We start from the raw sequence: 23,821 nt of genomic DNA, 5'->3' as shown, positions 1-23,821 counted from the left end.
AGTTATGTATTGTTGTCACAATTTTTATATACAATTAGGTTATATGTGATCACAACACTGGAGTTTAATACCAAAACTGAAGTTTTAAAAACAATTGAGCGCTGTTGAGCACATTCTTAAACAGCGCTGATTTGCCATCATGTTCACATGGTGAACTGATGATCGTCACGGCCAATCACAATCATTTCTGTTGAGAAAGTGAACACAAATTGGCCCTGTGTAAAAATGTGCTCAATTTTTTTACGTCTTTAAAATGTCAGTACTGATTGGTATCGAAATCCTGTATCGACAACACAAAAATGCATTGAGTTGAAGGATATTAACACATGTTTATAGGATTAGTAAAAAATGCTAAAAAAGAAATAATAATTAAAAGCCTTGCTATCATTTAAAGATTAAACTTTAGATTTATTTACAAGTTCTACAAGACTTTTATCATAATAATAATATAAATTGAAAAAATTTCATTTTACTGCTTTTATTCATCCAGTTTCAATCTGCAGCTTCAATCTGAACGCTTTTGTCAACAAATATGACCCAATAACACTGCCGAAGCTCTGTTCATACTCTGAGCACATTTAATAATATTAAGCTTAGTCCTGAATCCCCAGAGAGCGGCGACACAAAGCCACGACACTCATCTTCAGCGGCGGAGCTTGACTCGACAATACCATCAATTATTGACCATCTCCCTCCCGACCACAAGTGCTTTTAGTAAACATTTCCTCGACACACACAGCACATGAGTTAAAGGTCCAGTGGAATTAAAATAACGTTTTATAAATACTAGTCTCGGCATGTTAGCCCTTAAGAATATCTATAATCCAGTGTGCTACAAAACAATGATCCTATTTGCATCTAGAAGATAAAAGCCTGATATAAACATCCAAATCTTGAAGTTTGTCACAACTAAATGGATCAATGCTTTTTTTGACGTCGCCATACACTTCGGTTTCTTACAAATCTTCTGACCAATCAAATGCTCTCTAGTGTCTGACATGCCCCACCCTCTTCTTCTCATTGGTTTTTCATTTGATGCACTTGAGCTCAACCACTCTCACTAGCAGAGCTGTGATAATAACCAGACATGATTGGCTGCCTTTTAAAAAGGGGAGGAGCTACTATATACCCCGCCCTCTCAATGGGTTTCAATTGAGATTACAACAAACATCAAATAAAAATATGCACATTTCAAAGCGCTTCACAGGAACTTTAAATAATTATGAAGATTAGCTCTTCAACATCAATACTGAAACGTGCTAATCTGTAACATCGCATGATGTCGAGTTTGGATTATAATAACCAGCCATCATAATTCAGAATGTGATTTGTAGATTCATCGCAAAGTTTAACACTAACAGAGTTGAAGATGCCTTATTAAAACCTGTGAATGTGTGAGATTTCAAGCTAACTTAAGTTGGCTGTAAACTTGTATTTATTTATAGTGTTATTTTACATTCATTGTAAAATATGCTGGGTTCAACCCAACTGATTTGCAGTGGGACAACATGATGGAATTAAGTCGATTTATTTGTTTTTACAAATATAAGCAGATCGAACATAATTAAGCTTTCAAAAAAAGAACTTTGTTGTTTCAGCTCATTTTAAATAAGTAGTTTAAATGATTATTTAATTTCTTTAGCTCAATACTTTTCGATTGTATAGAAAAGCACTACTTGTAATCAATTTGCATTCATCTATGCTCGTCATTTGTATATTATATGGAAGTTAACCTAATCGTTTTTACAAATTTAAGTGGATTGAACATAAAATAATTAAATTGTCCCAAAAAAAATTAAGAATTGTGTTGTTTCAGCTAGGGCTGAGCCCACAAACTATATTATGTTAAATGATGATAAAATTTATGTTGAAAATAAAAAGCTCTGGAGTTTTTTACTCTATACTGATCTAAAACACAGTGGAAATGTGCAACAATGGGAATCTAGAAGTGTGTTATTGATATTGCAGATGCACTAAAAAAATTATATCGACCACCAAAAATAGGTTATGCTATTTAGACCCTCTCATTTTTGTGTAATTATTGGCATACTCTTTTAAATCTGAAAGCATTAATAACTGATATCGAAATACATATTGTTATTGTTCAATATGGAAAAAGAATTAATCAAGATTGCATATTTGTCATATCGTCCAGCCCTAGTTTCAGCTGATTTTAAATAAGCAATTTGAACAAACAAACAGCAAACGTCCACTTTTAAGTGTATGATTATTTAATTTCTGTACATCAATACTTTTAGGTTACATAGAAAACTGCAAAACAGGGTTCATTTGTATTGTTGTTCAACTGCATTTATCCATGCTCGTCATTTGTATAATTAATGGAATTAAGTTAACCGTTTAGTTTTTACAAATTTAAGTGGATTGAACATAAAACAATTCAAGCGTCCCAAAAAATATAAAAAATCAAGAATTGTGTCATTTCAGCTAGGGCTGAGCCGATAAACGGTATATTTGCGATAACATTTATGTTGATGATGATAAACTCTGGATTTTTTTACTCTATATTGATCTAAAAGCCAATCACACAACAGAAATGTGCAACAATGGGAATCTAGAAGTGTGTTGTTGATATTGCAGATGCATTAAATTTTTGGCTGCAAACAATAATCGGCCACCGAAAATAGGTTACGCTATTTAACAGACCCTCTCATTTTTGTGGCTTCAGTCATTGTTGGGATACTCTAATAAATCTGAAAGCGTAAACAACTGATGTCGAAATATATTTCATTATGTTAAAGAATTAATCGAGATAGTATTTTTGCCATATCACCCAGCCCTAGTTTCAGCTCATTTTACTTAAGTAGTTTGAACAAACGTCATCTTTTGAGTGTATGATTATTTCATTTCTGTACATCAATACTTTCGCATTGCACAGAAAAGCACAAAACAGGGCTCATTTGTATTATTGTTCATTTCTTTTCATCCATGCTCGTCATTTGTATATTATATATAATTAGGTTAACCTATTCGTTTTTTGCAAATTTAAGCGGTTTGAGCATAAAACAATTAAATTGTACCAAAAAAAAAATATCAACAATTGTGTCAATTTAGGTAGGGCTGAGCCGATAAACGGTATTATATCAAATTAGGACAACATTTATGTAGATAACAATGATAACCTCTGAATCTTTTTTTGTTGTTGTTTTTTTAAGATTTATTTTTGGCCTTTTTGCCTTTATTAGATAGCACAGTATTGAGACAGGAAGCGCAGTGGGAGAGAGAGAGGGGGTAGGGTAGGGAAATGTCCTCGAGCAGGGATTCGAACTCGCGACGCCCTGACGTGCTATTGCACCATATGTTGGTGCGCTAACCACTAGGCTATTGCACCGACAGGCTCTGAATCTTTTTACTCTATGCTGAATTAAAAGCCAATCACAAAGCAGAAATGTACAAAAATGGGAATCTAGAAGTGTTATAATATTACAGACGCACAGAATTTTTGGCTGCAAAAAAAATAATCGGCCACTGAAAATAAATTACGCTATTTAACAGACCCTCTCATTTTTAAGGCTTCAGTCATTGTTGGGATACTTTAATAAATCTGAAAGCATAAACAACTGATAAATAAATATATATCATTATTGTTCAGCCCCCGTTTTAGCTCATTTTAAATAAGTAGTTCAGACAAACGTCATCTTTTGAGTGTATGATTATTTAATTTATGTGCCTCAATACTTTTCGATTGCATAGAAACCTGCAAAACAGGGCTCATTTGTATTGTTGTTCAATTGCATTCATCTATGCTCATCATTTGTTTATTAAATGGAGATACTCCCTAATAATCCCAAAAATTTAAAATTATGAATTCATTTTAAATATACAAGTCATCTTGTCAATTGCAATTCAATTGTGACTCGGTTGTAAGTCACTCTGAATGACTAAACGTACATGCATAACGTGTAAATCACAGACAAACAAGCAGTTCTTTCCAGCCCTAGTAATGACGATAACTAATGATGTCATCACTTCTATAAAAACCCAACCAACGTCAGAGTCCTGATGCTGTTAGTCCAGATGGTGGAGGTCCTTATCATAATTGAGTGATCTATCACCGGCGCTGTGTCAGAATGAGACACCTCATGCAAATGAGGCCCAAAAATACAAAAATCTGCAATCTGTGGCCATGCTGTGACCCCTGGGGATGGGCAGAGGGGTATTTGTCGGCTACCTGGTCTGTGACCCACAAACACACACACACACAGAGAGAGAGAGAGTGAGGTTTGTGCACCACCTTCTCCATCTGTCCACCTCACCTGCTGTGTGTGACCGGCCTCAACGCCTCCACCAACCTGCCTGTAGGTGCTGCCAATATGTAAAGCATCTGGGTGGAGCGCTCTATCATGATGCTAATGCAAAAGGTATTGTGATGCGCAAGGCAAAACCCCCCTCCCATGCTGGCCGGTGTATGTGGAGCAACTGGGTTTCATCTCAGATCCCAATGAAGAAAGAAAAACATGCATTAGATCACATATCTAACACCCTGATGATGATGATGATACCACCACTACCAATGTGCAATGGGTCTAGCATTCACAACAAATAGGTTCACAAATACCCTGAAAGACTGAAATGCTTTTAACAAACAGTTGATGCAATAAAATCTACGCTGCTGCTGCTGTTTAATGCAATACATCTCACTCTCATTAGATTATAATCATGCTAGCATTGAGAAAGACTGAGAGTGAGCAGCTCCAACTGAGATATTCACACATATTTCAGAAAACAACCACAGTGTAAAAGAGCATGCATTAAGCAATGCAGTCATTTTAAAAGCACTCAAATGTACAATACACGCTCACTAAACGGTGTATCAGGATAATATTTCTCTGTAGTACATCTATAGTCCATTACACACAGTAACGTTATATGTATGTTTATAACATTATTATTGATTTGGCTTTAGCGAAGAAAAGCAGCAAAGGACTATCTAAATCACCAAATGATGTCGGGGATCAAACATATGGCGTGTTAGGTAACGTTAAACATCAAAATCACGTATAAAAACACATTGCAGAGGGATAAAGAGAAGCGGAGATTACAGCGGGCGCGCACACGCAGCTCCGCCGAGCACCTCACCTTCCACTCCGGCTGCCCGAGGTTGATGTGTCCGGCTGGATGGGAGTCCGCTTTCGGCCTTCCTCGGCAGGAAAATCCCCTCGAAATATGGATCAGAAATGAGCGATCGAGATCTGCTTCAATCCTCGCGGGGTTACCGTAGATAAAAACGTGCCGTGCGCTTCTTTTCTCGGTTACCTCAGAAATCGGAAACCGCGCGAAGACGTTAAAACCGCTCAAATTGGATCATATCATCCGCCAATGTATCCGGATGTATCGGTATAATCGGCCTTGGCTCTCGATCGTCCAGCATGAGCGTGTTTTAATGCGGTGTTTTTGTGTAAATCCTGAAAGTCGCGGTTGTTCTGCTGCTCAGCTCCACCGCATTCCTCCCTCTGTTGCACAATGAGTCGCTATAATTTATTCATGAGATCATGGGATGGAGGAGCTGCTCTGTCGGAAGAAAGAGGGGCCGTTTTTCTCTTTCTTGCTCGCTTTCTTTCGTTCTGTCGTTCGCTCTTTCTCTCTTTCTTTCTCTCTTTTTGTCGTCGCCCTCCCCAGCTGACTGACTTCCCGAACGCGAGGCCGGAGTAACGGAGCGCCGAGAGATCGAGCGAAGAAGAAGGGGGAGGGCGACGATTGTGCTGTGCTAGATTAACAATACACACACAGGTTAAAGTCTAGAAGAGATACAGCTGCGGATACTCGCATCAATATAGCACAATTTTTGTGAATGTACAACAATAAAAATAAATATTTTACATCTCTGAAAGGGTTGGGGTTTGGGTAGACGTTAATAAAATAGAATTTAATGGGTAATCTAATAAATAATATGAATAATACTCTGTATAATTACTGTTTTTACATTACTGTGAGGGTCTAGATGAGATACAGCTGCGGACACTCACATCAATATAGCATCATATTTGTGACACTATACAACAATAATGAATATTTTACATTACTGGGAGGGTTGCGGTAGACATTAATAAAATACAGTTTAATGGGTAATCTAATAAATAATATAAATAACATGTATGTATAATTACTGTTTCTACATTACCGTGAGGGTCTAGAAGGGATACAGCTGCAGATACTCACATCAATATTGATAATTTTTAAGATACTAAACAACAATAATGAATATTTTTACTCTGTAATGAATATTACTGTGAGGATTGGGTTTAGGGTTAAGGTAGGTGTGAATAAAAAAACTATTTAATAGTTAATTTAATAAATAATATGAATAATACTCTGTATAATTACTGTTTTTACATTACTGTGAGGGTCTAGATGAGATACAGCTGTGGATATTCACATTAATATAGCATCATATTTGTGAGACTGTACAACAATCATGAATATTTGATATTACTGGGAGAGTTCAGGGTTGGGGTAGGCGTTGATAAAATACAATTTAATGGGTAATCTAATATATAATATGAATAATACTCTGTATAATTACTGTTTTTACATTACTGTGCGGGTCTAGATGAGATACAGCTGTGGATATTCACATTAATATGGCAGAAATGTTGTGTGACTGTACAACAATAATGGATATTTTACATTACTGTGAGGATTGGGATTGGAACATTCATAAAATACAATTTAATAGGTAATCTTATAAATAATACTTACTTTAATTACCGTATTACTGTGATTGTTGGGGTATAGGGTCGGCGTTATTCAATCATTCATTTTCTAGTCGGCTTAGTCCCTTTATTAATCCGGGGACGCCACAGCGGAATGAACTGCCAACTTATCCAGCAAGTTTTTACGCAGCGGATGCCCTTCCAGCCACAACCCATCTCTGGGAATAGTCGGCGTTATTAAAATACTAATTAATGTAAAATTTAATGAATATTATGAATATTTCTTGTTACTTCTGACCGTGGCTGTATAGGAACAATAATTTATATATATGAAGAGTTCAGATGCAAACACCTGTAAATGCCATCTGAAAGTTTCCTCTAAAATGAGCATTTTCCTCAGCCTCCTTTGTTTATGTTGAGATATTTTGCTTTAAAGACCTGGAAAAAGACTTATTCCTTGACATAAAAGTAATATTACTGAACACACAGAAGCCTAATTAACATGCTCATTTTAGAGGAAACTTTCAGATGGCATTTACAGGTTTTTGCATCTGAACTCTTCATATATATAAATTATTGTTCCTATACAGCCACGGTCAGAAGTAACAAGAATTATTCATATTTTTCATTAAATTTTACATGAATAGTATTTTAATAACGCTAAGCCTATACCCCAACCATCACTGTAATATAAATACAGTAATTAAAGTAAGTATTATTTATTAGATTACATATTAAATTGTATTTTATGAATGTCTACCCCAATTCCAATCCTCTAATGTAAAATATCCATTATTGTTGTGCAGTCACACAACATTTATGCCATATTGGTGTAAGTATCCGCAGCTGTATCCCTTCTAGACCCTCACAGTAATGTAAAAACAGTCATTATACAGAGTATTATTCATATTACCCATTAATTTGTATTTTATCAATGTCTACCTCAATCCTGAACTCTCCCAGTAATGTAAAATATTCATTATTGTGCCATCTGAAAGTTTCCTCTAAAATGAGCATGTCAATCAGGCTTCTGTGTGTTCTGTGATATTACTTTTATGTCAAAGAATAAGTCCTTTTCCAGGTCTTTAAAGCAAAATATCTCAACATAAACAAAGGAGGCTGAGAAAAATGTTTATTTCAGATGGCACTTAGAGGTTTTTGCATCTGAACTCTTCATAAATATATATATATATATATATATAAGCCTCCTTTATTGATGTTAAATAGTCATTTACAATACATTTAATTGATCAAAAAATAAACAAACAATTTTTACATCACAAATATATCATCATCTTTTGTGATTTTTGTATTGTTATTGTACTTTTTCATATTTAAAAGCATTTACTTTTAAAATGTCCATTCTCTTTTTGAGTTTGACATTTGGATTAGCGATTTATTTTATATTTTTTCCTCATTTTCCTTCAGGTTTAGTCCCTTTAGGGGCTGCCACAGCGGAATGAACCACCAACTTATCAAGCATATGTTTTTACACAGGGCATGCCCTTTCAGCTGCAACCCATCACTGGGAAACACCCATACACACTCATTCACAAACACACATACACTATGGATAATTTAGTTGATCAGTTCCCCTATAGTGCATGTGTTTGGACTGTGAGGGAAACCGGAGCACCCGGAGGAAACCCACACCAACACGGGGAGAACATGCAAACTCCACACAGAATCACCAACTGACCCAGCAGCAACTCAAACCAGCAACCTTGCTGTGAGGCCACAGTGCAACACCACTGAGCCACTTTGTTGCCATTTAGTTTATTATCATTTCTGTTTTCCAAAATAAATAAAAATTCAATATTGTTTAGATCTTAAAATTTCAAGGGTTATTTCACCAAAATATCAAACTTTATTTAGTTAATTAATATTATATATTAGTAATATAGGGTGACACGGTGGTGTCAGTGGTGTTGCACTGTGGCCTCACAGCAAGAAGTTCTCTGGTTTGAGTCCCGGCTGGGTCAGTTGGTGTTTCTGTGTGGAGTTTGCATGTTCTCCCCGTGTTGGTTTGGGTTTCCTCCGGATGCTCCGGTTTCCCCCACAGTCCAAACACATGCGCTATAGGGGAACTGATCAACTAAATTGGCCGTAGTGTATGAGTGTGTGTGTGTGTGTGTGTGAATGAATATGTATGGGTGTTTCCCAGTGATGGGTTGCAGCTGGAAGGGCATCCGCTGTGTAAAACATATACTGGATAAGTTGGTGGTTCATTCCGCTGTGGCGAACCCTGATTAATAAATGGACTGAGCCGAAAAAAAAGTGCATGCAACAAGTATAATGTGTTTTACATGCACTCACTATATACTCAACATTGGGTCAAATACCCTAACCCTCACTCAATGATGGGTTATTTTTGTTCAATTTAAATTACTTTTGTGGAGTGTGTTATACTGTATTATACACTCATTATGCATTTATGATCATTATGTTGGGATCAGTTGTGCTGCTTCATATTTCTGTGGAAACTGTGATATATTTAATCGTGTGTGTGTGTGAGAAAATGAGTGTGTATGGGTGTTTCCCAGTACTGGGTTGCAGCTGGAAGGGCATCCGCTGTGTAAAACATATGCTGGAATAGTTGGCAGTTCATTCCGCTGTGGTGACCTCTGATAAATAAAGGGACTAAGCTGAAGGAAAGTTAATATTAGGAATATTTAGGTAAACATTGCGTTGTCTAAAATAAAAGACATGTCTGAAAACAGGAGAATTTTGGTTATGTTATGAACAAATGCTCCACATGACAACATTTTTATTTTTAAAATTGTAATTATCATCATCTGCAGTTTACACCATAAAACACACATTTGACAAACAAAAACTAAAACTCATAAATAAAAATAATCATTCACTCTCTCTGTCAAACTATAAAAAATAAGCTCCAAACATTCTCAAAAAAGGTGTTAATTTTTGATTTAGTTAGCATAATATCATGAGAATAAAATGTGTTGATTGATGATTAAACAGTAAACATGATAAGAGGTTGTCCACCATTTTGGCTCCAGAGGATCATATTGTTACATTCATCAAAAGGATTTACAGTGAGGACTGAAGGCCTTTGAGCCAACATGGTGCCCAGTGGCAGCGCTATATAAATGCTCAGTCAGAAGCGCTTGGCAGGCAGCCGCTGTTAATGCTATTATTCCACTGACAAGCCACTGCAGTTTCACACCTGCTGGGTTTCCTTCATGTTTTTCTTTTTGAAAAATGATTAAAAAGTGAGTAATTTACAGTTAGAGGACTGTAAAACACTACACCGTTCAGAGGTGAGGTGTCAGTGAGATTATTATTCTTTTAATTAACACTGTTATTCATTAATGCTGCGTTAAATTAATCAAATGAGAAAACTGAAGGCATTTATAATGTTACGCTTAAAGGCTCTGCTCCAAACAAAGATAGTTGAGTTCATCTCTGAATCCTGAAAGATCAAATATATCAGAAATATGAAGCAGCACAACTGATCCCAACATTACTAATGATCATGCATTATAATGAGTGTTTAATACTGTATAATACTCTTTAAACAATGCTGGGCTAGCATAATCTAATGTGGGATTAAACATTGTAATCTAATCTAAATAACCCAACATTGAGTGAGGGTTAGGGTATTTGACCCAGTGTTGAGTATATATTGAGTGAATGTCAAATACATTATATTAGTTGCATAATTCATTCACTTTCTTTTCAGCTTAGTCCCTTTATTAATCTCGGATCGCCACAGAGGAATGAACCACCAACTTATCCAGCATATGTTTTACACAGCGGATGCCCTTCCAGCTGCAACCCATGACTGAGAAACACCCATACACACTAATTCACACACACACACTCATACACTAGGGTCAGTTTAGTTGATCAGTTCCCCTATAGCGCATGTGTTTGGACTGTGGGGGAAACCCACACCAACACGGGGAGAGCATGCAAACTCCACACAGAAACACTTACTGACCCAGCAGCGACCATCTTGCTGTGAGGTGACAGCGCTACCAACTGCGCGACCATGCTGCCCTTAGTTGCTTAATATTATTGCGTTATTTTGGGTCAAATATAGACAAAACCAACAGTTGGGTTAAAAACTATCAGTTAAATTGTAATTAAATTCCCAGAATTGATGTTGTTTAAATGTAATTAACCCAACATTGAGTGTGTTTGTGTTTAACCCAATATATATATATATATTATTACAACTTATATGGATTTAAATTAGCATGTAATGATATTTGAAGGATGGTGTGACTCTGAACACTAAATAAATGCTGGGTTGTTTTAACTCATTTGTGGGTTAAATGTGAACAAACCCAACCATTGGGTTAAAAATTATCATTCAGATACTCAACAATGTTTAAGTGTACTTTAACCCAACATTCAGTTTATTTACTTGACCCAGTATTGGGTATGTGAGTGTATGTTCATTTATTCATTCATTTTCTTTTCGGCTTAGTCCCTTTATTAATCTGGGGTCTACACAGCGGAATGAACCACTAACTTATCCAGCGTATGTTTTACACAGCGGATGCCCTTCCAGCTGCGTCTTTAAATCATGTATGAGCCGTTGAGTGTTTATATCTGACGGACACTGGACAGAAATCCCTCAAACACGTCTGATTTCCTCAACGATTTCTGAATATCCAGCAGCAGCAGCATCAGAGTGTGTGTGTTAGCTGTGAAACAGATGTACTGCAATCTGGCAACGCAGCGTTCGGTGTCAGGTTAAAGCCTGATTCAGCTGCAGGTCATGAGGAGACAGATGCTGATCCTTCATTATACACTCATGATCTGCACTTTCACTCTCATCACAAACATTCATATTAGTTCACTGCAGAAATGCTTCTTTATTTAGGTAAACATAAAAGAAGATGTTTTGAAAAATGCTGAAAGCCGGTAACCATTAACTTCCATAGAATTAGTTTCTCCTACTATAGTTGTCAATGGTTACAGAAATTCTTTTTGTGTTAAACAGAATAAAAAAAGATGATGTGTTGAAGAAAACTAAAAACCTGTAACCATCGACTTCCATATAAATCAAGTATAAATTCAAATTCTATGGAAGTCAATGGTTACAGGTTTTCAGCATTCTTAAAAACATCTTCTTTTGTGTGTTCAACAGATGAAAGAAACTCATAAAGGTTTGTTGTCATTTTTGGGTGAACTGGCCCTTTAAATATTTTGCACTATATGAAGATAAATGGCCAAACATTATGATAAACCGCTCTCATGTTGTTTGCTTATTATTCTTCTTTCTTCATTTTTGCTGCGTCACACCATAGGACATATTTAAAGGGAGAGTTAAATTGAAATTTAAGTGGTTTCAAACATTCATGAGTTTCTTTATTCAGTTTAACTCAAAAGAAGATATTCTGAAGAATGTTGAAAACCGGTAACCATTGACTTCTATAGAATTAGTTTTTCCTACCATAATATAGTCAATGGTTACAGATTTTTCCCCAAAATCGTCTTTTGTGTTTCACAGAAAAAAAAAAAAAAAACATCATATGTTGAAGAAAACTAAAAACCAGTAACCATTGACTTCCATAGTAGAAAAAAAAATACTCTGGAAAAAATTCCTTTTTGCTGTCACACCATAGGACATATTTAAAGGGAGAATAAAATTAACATTTAAGTGGTTTCAAACATTTATGAGTTTCTTTATTCAGTTTAACAAAACAAAAAAAAAAGATATTTTGAAGAATGTTGGAAACCGGTAACCACTGACTACCATAGAATTCGTTTTTCCTATTATAGTAGTCAATGGTTACCGATTTTTCCAAAAAATCTTCTTTTGTGTTTCACAGAATTAAAAAAAAACATATGTTGAAGAAAGCTAAAAACCGGTAATCATTGACTTCCATAGTAGACAAAAAAAAATTTAAATAAAAAAATACTATGGAAGTCAATAGTTAAAGGATTTCAACATTCTTCAAAATATGTTTTTTTTTTTGTGTGTGTTCAGATGAAACTCATACCAGATAGAGGGAGAGTTAACAGTTGAGTAAATAGTCATTATTGGGTGAACTGGCCCTTTAAATATATTGCACTGTATGAAGATAAGTGTCCAAACATAAAGATAAAGCGCTCTCATGTTATTTGTGTTATTGTTTTTCTTCATTTTTGCTACGTCACACCATAGGACATATTAAAAGGGAGAGTTCACACAAAATTAAAATGTAAGTTGTTCAAACCTCAAGTGGTTTTAAACCTTTATGAGTTTCTTTATTCAGTTGAACACATGAGAAGATATTTTGAAGAATGTTGGAAACCGGTAACCATTGACTTCCATAGAATTATTTTTTTTCCCTACAATAGTAGTCAATGGTTACCGAAAAATAGTTTTCCAAAAAATATATAAAATAAAACTAAAAACCGGTAACCATTGACTTCCATAGTAGAAAAAAAATACTATGAAAACAATTAATTTTTGCTATGTCACCATAGGACATATTTAAAGGGATAGTTCACCCAAAATATTTTCTCTCCCTCAAGTGGTCTTTATTTGTTGATCACAAAAGAAGATATTTTGAAGAATGCTAAAAACCCAAAACCATTGACTTTAATAGGGAAAAAAACACTATGAAAGTCAATGGTTACAGATTTCAAGCATTCTTCAAAATACCTTCTTTTGTTATGTACCAGAAGACAGAAACTCCTGAAGATTTATAACAAGTAAATGATTTTAATTAAATAATGTTTTAGGGTGAACTGTGTCTTTGAGGAACAGCTCAGTAAAATGTTTCATTCTCAGTGAAAGAACTGCTAAACGTCAGTGACCCTTCTTCATTTCCTCAAACCTCAAACTACATAAATAGATCGATTTTTTCATCAAGGATGGTGTTTTTAAAAAAGCATTGTCAATGATCTGCTTGCGTGTGTTTATTGAGCGCTCTTCTTGTTCATGCAGTGATATAATTGTTATTCCTGTGCTGTTCAGATCTGGACTCTGCCCTTAAGACACTCAGTCAATAATACAGACCCTTTACTACACTGAGGAGACGGACTGTACCATGTGCGTGAAGCACAGGGGTGTCAGATTCACACTTCAGCCATATTTAAAGGGACAGTTCACTCAAATGTTTAATTCTTTCATCATTTACTCACTCGTACAACAAAAGTTTCTTCTGTTGAACACTAAAGAAGATATTTGGAAAAATGCTGGAAGCCTGTAACCATTGGCTAGTATTTGCTCTATGTTCTATTATGGAAGTCAATGGTTACAGGTTTCCAAAATTCCTCAGAATATCTCATTTTTTGTTTAAGAGAAGAAAGCAAAATAATAACTTGGTAAAATGAGTAAAATTAAGGAAATAATAACTTCAAAGCGAGAACAAGATTATTTTACTTACTTTACTGGCAGTTTTGCAGAGAAACACACTTAATTTTGACCCAAACAAGACATTATTATTGAATTCTCTGCAAAATGCTTCTTGATTTAAGTATTTTAGATTATTTGAAGTAGAAACAAGATAAAAACTTCAATAAGAAAAGCTTTTTTGCAGATTAAATAGCGAGTAAATGTATTTTTTTTGGGTGAACTGCCCCTTTAATAACAATCAAAGTGCCAGTTCACTTACAAAATAAAAGCTTAATCACATGTGCTCTCACTGACGTGTTTATAAACATTAAGAGTTACTTTCCTCTGTTGAACACAAAAGAAAACATTTTGAAAATGCTTAAAGCCAGTAACCATTGACTCCCATAATATTAGCTTGTCCTACTATGCAAGTCAATGGTTACCGCTTTCCACCATTCTTCAAAATATCTCCAACAAAGGATGTTTGTGTATAAATAGTGAGTAAACTGTCATTTTTGTGTGAACTATCCCTTCATGTCATGCTTTAGCAGCATCAAACACAAAGCCATGGAGGGAAGGAGTTTAACTGTACTCACCCCTGCGGAGGAATGGTACGGCCCACGCCAATGGCAAGAACACATCATGGGAATCATCCAGCAGAGAGAAAGGAGGGAGGCGGGGGAGCGAGGACTGCATGGAGCTGCTGAGGAAAGAACAATAGATCTGCAGTCTTGATGAGCATGACTGAACGCCAAAACCCAGAGCTGAAGGAGAAACACACACACACATGCGCACACACACACACACCGCACACAGATGAATGAAACAGAAAGACAGTCAGCTGAGTAGGTGAAAAGGAGACGTGATCAAATGGAGGAGAAACACACCACCTCTGATCATTTTCATGAGGAAACACTGCTATTGTGGAGTTTTGGAAGCGATATGACATTATTTAAGGGTTAGTTCACGCAAACATTGACATTTACACACCATTTACTCTCCCTTGAGTAATTTCAAACCTTAATGAGTTTTATTTCGGCTGCTGAAGACTAAAGAAGATATTTTGAAAAATGTTAGAACTACTGGTAACTATTGACTTCTATAGTAGGACAAAACAAATACTATGGAAGTCAAACATCAGGAGTAACCATTCACAATACTCATCTGAGTGTCTATAAGCCTTAAAGGGTCAGTTCACCCTAAACAAAAATACACTCACTATTTACTCCCCTTCAAGTGTGTTAAAGGAGTTTCTTCTCCATAGTAGGAAAAACAAATACTATGGAGGTCAATGGTTACTGGTTTTTAGCATTTTTCAAAATATCTTCTTTAGTCTTCAACAGCCAAAAGAAGCTCATAAAGGTTTGGAACAAGTGAAGAGTGAGTGAATGATGACAGGATTTGTATTTTTTGTGTGAACTGGCCCTTTAAGCACCATAAAAATATAACAAATGAATATCATTAATGGGTTAGTTTACCTGCTAATACTCGACCCATCGCATCATTGAAGGTGTTTCAGCAAACTTTACTGTCATATTTAAACCTTCATGAGTTTCTTTCTACTGTTAAACAATAAAGAAGATATTTTGAAGAATGTTGAAGAATGAAAAAACAAATACTATGGAAGTCAAACATCAGGAGTAACCATTCACAATGATCATCTCAGTCTCCACAAGGGTCAGTTCACCCCAAAAATAAAAATACACTCGCTATTTACTCTCCCTCATGTGTTTTAAACCTTTACGAGTTTCTTCTCATGTTGAACAATAAAGTAATCACTGACTTCCATAGTAGGAAAAACAAATACTATGGAGGTCAATGGTTACCGGTTTTCAGCATTCCTCAAAATATTTTCTTTAGTGTTTAACAGATGAAAGAAGCTCATAAAGGTATGGAACAAGTGAAGAGTGAGTGAATGATGACAGGATTTGTATTTTTTTTTGTGAACTGACCCTTTAAACAGCACAATAATATAACAAATGAATATCATTAATGGGTTAGTTTACCTGCTAATACTCGACCCATCGCATCATTGAAGGTGTTTCAGCAAACTTTACTGTCATATTTGACTTGCTTTACAACTTGATGAGTTTCTTTCTACTGTTGAACACTAAAGAAGATATTTTGAAGAATGCTGAAGACTGAAAAGACAAATACTATGGAAGTCAAACATCAGGAGTAACCATTCACAATGATCATCTCAGGCTCCACAAGGGTCAGTTCACCCCAAAAATAAAAACACACTCGCTATTTACTCTCCCTCAAGTGTTTTAAACCTTTATGTTCATTTATTTATTTATTTATTTACTTCTGTTGAACAATAACAAGTAACTATTGATTTCCATAGTAGGAAAAACAAATACTATGGAGGTCAATGGTTACCGGTTTTCAGCATTTTTCAAAATATTTTCTTTAGTGTTTAACAGATGAAAGAAGCTCATAAAGGTTTGGAACAAGTGAAGAGTGAGTGAATGATGACAGAATGTTTATTTTTTGTGTGAACTGACCCTTTAAACAGCACAATAATATAAGAAATGAATATCAATAATGGGTTAATTCACCTGCTAAAACTCGACCCACCGCATCATTGAAGGTGTTTCGGCAAACTTTACTGTCATATTTGACTTGTTTTAGACCTTTATGAGTTCCTTTTTTTCCATTGAACACTAATAAAATATTTTGAAGAATGTTAAAGAATAAAAAACAAATACTATGGAAGTCAATGGTTACTGGTTTTTAGCATTCTTCAAATTGTCTTATTTAGTGTTCAACAGATAACTCATAAAGGTTTAGAGCGGGGGTGTCCTGCATATTTTAGTTCCAACCCCAATTAAACACACCTGAAGCAGCTAATCAAGCTCTTTCTAGGCATACTAAAAACTTCAAGGCAGGTGTATTGAGGGAAGATAGAGCTAAACTATGCAGGACAGCGGCCCTCCAGGACCGAGTTTTGACATCCCTGGTTTAGAACAAGTGAAGAGTGAGTGAATGATGACAGAATGTTTATTTTTTGTGTGAACTGACCCTTTACGCACCACAAAAATAGGACAAATATCATCATTGGGTTAATTTACCTGCTAAAATTCAATTTATATCATCATTGAAGGTGTTTAAGCAAACTTTACTCTCATATTTAAACTTCATGAGCTCTTTTCATCTGCTGAACACTAAAGAAGATATTTTGAAGAATGTTAGAAACAGGTAACCATTGACTTCTATAGCAGAGAAAACAAATACTATGGAAGTCAATAGTTACCAGTTTTCAACATTCATCAAAATATCTTCTTTTGTGAAAAAGAAAGAAACTCATGAAGGGTTGGAACAAGTAAAAGGAGAGAATTTACATTTTTGGGTGAACTGCCCCTTTATGCAGCTCAATCACTCATCCATTCATATTTCTTCAGCTTAGTCCTTTATTCATCAGGGGTCGCCACAGCAGAATGAACCTCCAACTATTCCAGTATATGTTTTACACAGTGGATGCCCTTCCAGCTGCAACCCATCACTGGGAAACACCCATAGACACACACACTCATACACTATGGCCAGTGTAGTTGATCAGTTCCCCTATAGCGCATGTGTTTGGACTGTGGGGGAAACCGGAGCGCCCAGAGGAAACCCACGCTAACACGGGGAGAACATGCAAACTCCACACAGACACACCAGCTGACCCAGCCGAGACTCAAACTAGTGACCTTGCTGTGAGGCCACAGTGCAACACCACTGAGACACCGTGTCGCCCTCAGCACAATAATATTACAAACAAATATGATGTGTGTGTGTGTGTGTGTGTGTGTGTGTGTGTGTGTGTACGAATTCTCCAGTCTCTCTCAGTTTGTGTGTGTGTGTGTTCTCTAGTCTCTCTCTCTCTCTGTACGTGTGTGTGTGTGTGTGTGTGTGTGTGTGTGTTTCAGTCTTTCTCTCTGAGTGTGTGTGTGTTCTTCAGTCTCTCTCAGTCTCTCTCTCTGTGTGTGTGTGTGGCTGCATGCGGTCGGTGTGTGTGTGTGTGTGTGTGTGTGTGTGTGGGATGGAGTCAGACTGCTGCTCCTCAGCTCTGGTTGCCGTGGAAACAGCTGCTCAGATTCTTTTGGCTTTTTCATCTTTCTCTGCTATCGATGTCACCGCCGCCTCCTCCTCCTCCTCCTCCTCCATCTACTGCAGTCATTTAACAATGTCACACACACTCACACACACACACACACACACTGCATTCTCCTGCGTGCGCTTCAGTCTGACCCGCTACTCTCTCCACATTTAAAGGGACAGTTCACACACTAAAGCTCACTGTTTACTCTCCCACTGCATAAAGACATCCGCTGTGTAAAACACATGCTGGACTAGTTGGTGGTTCATTCCGCTGTGGCGACCTCAGATGAATAAAGAGACTAAGGTGAAGAAAAATGAATGAATGAAAATAATCTGCCAATGGGGGAGGTGACATAGTCTAGTTTTCCTTTTGACATCAGATCATTCTGCTTGTTTTAATGAAACTCTCTTGATGTTGACTCATTCTTTCTGAAATCAGCTCTAAATGTTTGACTTGTCCAGACAATGCTTCCTGATCGAGGAATTTGCTGATATTTAGACTAGAAACAAGACAAAAATAGCAGAGAGAAGCGTTTGTTGCAGCACATCGAGCGGGTTCTTCTGTTGTGGGCTTTCATCTGCTGAACACAAAAGAAGATCATTTGAAGAATTTTAGAAAGCAGTAACCACTGGCTTCCATAGTAGGAAAAACAAATACCATGGAAGTCAATGGTTACTGGTTTTCAACATACTTCAAAATATCTTCTTTTGTGTTCAACAGATGAAAGAAGCCCAGGAAAGTTTGGAACAAGTGAAGAGTGAGTGAATGATGACAGGATTTGTATTTTTTGTGTGAACTGACCCTTTAAGCACCATAAAAATAGAACAAATGAATATCATTAATGGGTTAGTTTACCTGCTAATACTCGACACACCGCATCATTGAAGGTGTTTCAGCAAACTTTACTGCCATATTTGACTTGCTTTACAACTTTATGAGTTTCTTTTTCTGTTGAACACAAAAGAAGATATTTTGAAGAATGTTGGAAACCGGTAACCATTGACTTCTTTTGTAGAACAAACAAATACAATGGAAGTCAGTGGTTACCGGTTGTCTAAATTCTTTCAGGTTTGGAAGAAGTAAAGAGTAAAAGACATTTATTTTTGCATCAATATTTCTAAGTGAACTGTATTTTTAAGCACCACAGAAATATGACGAGCAAATATGATCACGTCATTTTCAGTCTGAACAAAAGCAACTGACCCAGCAGTGGACTCGAACTAGAGACCTTCTTGCTGTGAGGCAACAGTGCAGAAGGAAAGCGAATGAATGAAAATGATAAACAATCATATTTTTCTGTTGAACACTAAAGAAGATATTTTGAAGAATGCTGAAAACCTGTAACTATTGACTTTCATAGTATATCTCTTTCCCAGTATAGAAGTCAATGGTTACCGGTTTTCACCATTCTTCAAAATATCTTCTTTTGTTTTTCTAAATAGAAGGAAGAAACTCATTAAGGTTTAAAACACTTGAAGGAGGATGAATACTGCGTCACTTCTCATTTCCGTGTGAACTAACCCTATAAATATGTCCTGTGGTGTGACTTTCTTCTTTAGTGTTCATCAGAAGGAAGAAACTCAGGTTTGGAACAAGTAAGGAGCGCGTACATGATGACAGAACTGTAATGTTTGGGTGAACTGCCCCTTTAATGAGCAGACAAACAGTGCTGGAGGAGAGAGGAAACCCTCAGCGTCTGTGATCTGCTGATTTTCGGCTTGATGTTGGCAGCAGGAGCGCACACAGCTCCAGTCCGGCTCCATTTCTGGCCTTTTAAAGGAACAGCTCACTAAAAAATGTATATTTACTCACTTTTTACTCTCTCTCAAGCGGTTATAAACATTTCTGAGTTTCTTTCTTCTGTTGATCACAAAAGAACATATTTTGAAGAATGCTGAAAACCGGTAACCATTGACTTCTGTGGCAAATGGAAGGCGATGGTTACAGGTTTCCAGCATTCTTCAAAATATCTTCTTGTGTTGTTTTACAGAAGAGAGAAGCTCGTGATGGTTTGTAAGGTGTAAAGTGTGGGTAAATGATGAGGGATTGGTGATTTCAGAGTGAACTGCCCCTTTAAGTCAACACTGTTGTTTGGCGGCGCGAGCAGCATTCCAATGCAGTGATTCTGCTGAACTGAGGAGAACATTCCAGAGCAGAGACTGACCCACAATAACAGCAGCAGCACAGGAGGAGGAGGAACACTGAGAACATGCACTGCCTGAACACACACGCACGCGCACACACATGCACACACACACACACAAACAAACATGCACACGCACACACACACACACACACACACACACACACACACACATGCATAAATATACACACAAGCATACACACATACACACAAACTTTCATATATATATATATATATATATATACACACACACACACACACACACACACACACACACACACACACACACAAACACACACATATGCAGAAAAATTTACACACACAGACACACATATACATACACTCATACACAATAGACAAACAAACACACACACACAAGCATACACGCACACACACGAACACACACACACACGCACACTTTTTAATATATACACACACATACACACACACACACACACACACACACATGCAGAAAAATTTACAGACACACACATACATACATTCATACACAAACACGCACGCACACACACATATATAAAAACATAGATACACCCCCCCCCACACACACACACAGGCGTGCATACATGCATGCATGGAGACATACATACATACACACACACACACACACAAACACACAGTGAGTTTGAATGAGTGTGTGTTTGTTTGTGTGAATGTATTTGTTTACATGTGTTTGTATAATTGAGTGAGTTTGTGAGTGTGTGTGTGTTTGTGTATTAGTGTATGTATATGTGTGTCTGTGTGTGTAAATCTTTCTGCATGTGTGTGTGTGTATATACATAAGTGTGTGTGTGTATGCTCTTGTGTATATTTGTGCATGATTGTATGTGTGTGTGTGTGTGTGTGTGAGTGTGTGTATATATATATATATATATATATATATATATATATATATATATATGTATATATAAATAAATGTGTGTGTGCGTGTGTGTGTGCATGTGTCATAACTCACACAGACACTGCGAGCCATGTCAGCGAGATTGAAGAGGACGTTGTGTCTGTCTGTCTTCTTCATCACACACTCATAATTAGATGAAAATCAGAGAAAGCTGAAGAGAGTGTGTGAGCTGACACTCACGAGCGCTCTGTGGTTCACACTCACACACACTTAAAAAAAAAAACAATAACGTTGGGTAAAATATAGACAACCATTTAAACGCAATTAAAAAAGTGTAGCCAGAACTGAGACTGACCCAACACTGAGTTAAAAACAAGCCAGCAGCTCAGTGAGAATACAGACGTGTATGATGTTCTAGAGGTCCTGTTACACTCCTGAACTTTCTGAGAATCTGTCAATCAACATTTATTACACATTACACAGGCGGCACGGTGGCACAGTGGGTAGCATGATCACATCACAGCAAGAAGGTCACTGGTTCAAGTCCCGGCTGGGTCAGTTGGTGTTTCTGTGTGGAGTTTGCATGTTCTCCCCGTGTTGGTGTGGGTTTCCTCCGGGTGCTCCGGTTTCCCCCACAGTCCAAACACATGCGCTATAGGGGAACTGATCAACTAAACTGGCCGCAGTGTATGTGTGTGTGTGTGTGTGTGTGAATGAGTGTGTATGGGTGTTTCCTATTACTGGGTTGCAACTGGAAGGGCATCCGCTGTGTAAAGCATATGCTGGAATATTCAGTGGTTCTTTCTGCAGTGGTGACCCCTGATTAATAAAGGGACTAAACTGAAAGTAAATGAATGAATGAACACATGACACACAAGTATTCAACACTGATAATAATAATCATAAATATTTATTGATCATCAAATGATCATATTAAACTGATTTCTGAAGAATCATGAACACTGAGTAAAATGTAGGTAAAATATGGATTCAATAGTTCATGGGTAAACAATGGATAAACCCAACCATGGGGTTAAAAAGTGAAGAGCTAATTTAAACTGAATTGAAAATATCTGACCCAGCATCGGGCATCTCCATATCTGACCCAACACTGATTATCAGAAATTCTATTCTTTTACCATTTTAAATATTCAATAATTTATTCATTCATTAATTTACCTTCAGCTTAGTCCCTTTATTTATCAGAGGTCGCCACAGCGGAATGAACCGCCAACTACTGCAGCATATGTTTTGCTGTGAGGCCACAGTGCTAACCACTGAGCCAATGTGTCGAATGTGTATTCATTCATTTTCAGCTTAGTCCTTTTATTAATTTGAGGTTGCCACAGTGGAATGAATCACCAATATATGCAGCATATATGTTTTATACAGCAGATGCCCTTCCAGCCGTAAATTATTACTGTGAAACATCTATACACACTCATTTACACACACACACACACACACACACACACACACACACACACACACACACACTCCGGACAATTTAGTTGATCAGTTCCCCTATAGCGCATGTGTTTGGACTGTGGGGGAAACCGGAGCACCCGAAAACCCACACCAACACGGGGAGAACATGCAAACTCCACACAGAAACACCAACTGACCCAGCTGAGACTCAAACCAGAGACCTTCTTGCTTTGAGGTGAATGAGCCATCATCTTAAAGGCACAGTTCACTTAAAAATGACATATTCCTCACTATTTATTGACTATTGAAAACCGGTAACCATTGACTTCAGTAGTAACAACACATTATGACAACGTTTGTTGTTCCTATAAATATCTATTTTGTGTTAAACAGACAAAAAGAAAGTCAGACAGGTTTGTAACAAACTGGAGGAAGAGTAAATGACGACATATTTGATTTATTTATTGATTTATTTATTTATTCATGTACTGTCCCTTTAAGTGAACTGAACGTCAATGCGGACACCAAATACCTCATTAGTTACGCTTTTTTTTCTTTTTAAAGTTGATGATTAAACTGTGGAGTTTGGCGCCCTCTTGTGCTTAATAAAGACAACTGTCACAAAAAGTGTGCTCCTCTGTCAGATCTGTGAGTGAATGATTATTATGAATATTAATAAGTAAGCGCTGACGTTGCTAGGAAACCCGTCTGGATCACTTTGCTAAGGGGTTTATGTTGGCTGTTGCTAAAAGGGATACAGCTACGGCCTGAAGTTAATAATTTATATTATTTATTCAATTAACAGTAAACTGTATTTTATTCACGTCTATTCCAACCCCGACTGTAAACCCAACCCTCAGAGTAATGTAAATCAGTAATTATTGATGTACAGAGACACAAAAAATATGCTAGAAAGGTGATATCTTCCCCAGAGATGGGTTGCAGCTGGAAGGGCATCAGCTGCGTAAAAACATGCTGGATAAGTTGTCGGTTCATTCCGCTGTGGCGACCCCGATAATTAAAGGGACTAAAGCTGTATCCCTTCTAGACTTTGCAAAGCTGATCTGGGGGTCTGTGGAAATATTGTAGGAAAAAACATAAACTAAATAGTTGATAAATAAATCATTTAATTACTTTTACTAAAAATGTAAGTTAAGTAGTGTATGTGTGTGTGAATGACAGTGTATGGGTGTTTCCCAGTAATGGGTTGCAGCTGGAAGGGCATCCACTGCATAAAAAAAATGCTGGATAATTTGGCGGTTCATTCCACTGTGGCGATCCGGATTAATAAAGAGACTAAGCTGAAGAGGAAATGAATGAATGAATGAACTCT

The 23,821-nt window shown here is 36.8% G+C and overlaps 1 protein-coding gene across 2 annotated transcripts in view; it reads right to left on the bottom strand.

The window, feature by feature from the left end:
* Nucleotides 1-5,584, bottom strand: part of zmiz2 (zinc finger, MIZ-type containing 2) — a 101,670-nt gene extending 96,086 nt beyond the window's left edge. For both annotated transcript variants that reach the window (XM_087271305.1, XM_087271306.1), the window contains exon 1: nucleotides 5,098-5,584. The gene's annotated coding sequence lies outside the window, so the exon portion shown is untranslated. The remainder of the gene's footprint in view (nucleotides 1-5,097) is intronic.
* Between the last annotated feature and the right edge of the window lie 18,237 nt (nucleotides 5,585-23,821).

Source organism: Danio rerio, chromosome 10 (genome assembly GCF_052040795.2).
Source record: "Danio rerio strain M-AB ecotype USA chromosome 10, GRCz13ab, whole genome shotgun sequence".
Taxonomy (NCBI): Eukaryota; Metazoa; Chordata; class Actinopteri; order Cypriniformes; family Danionidae; genus Danio; species Danio rerio.
Note: the sequence above shows the minus strand (reverse complement) of the source record. Positions and strands in the feature narration are given on the sequence as shown.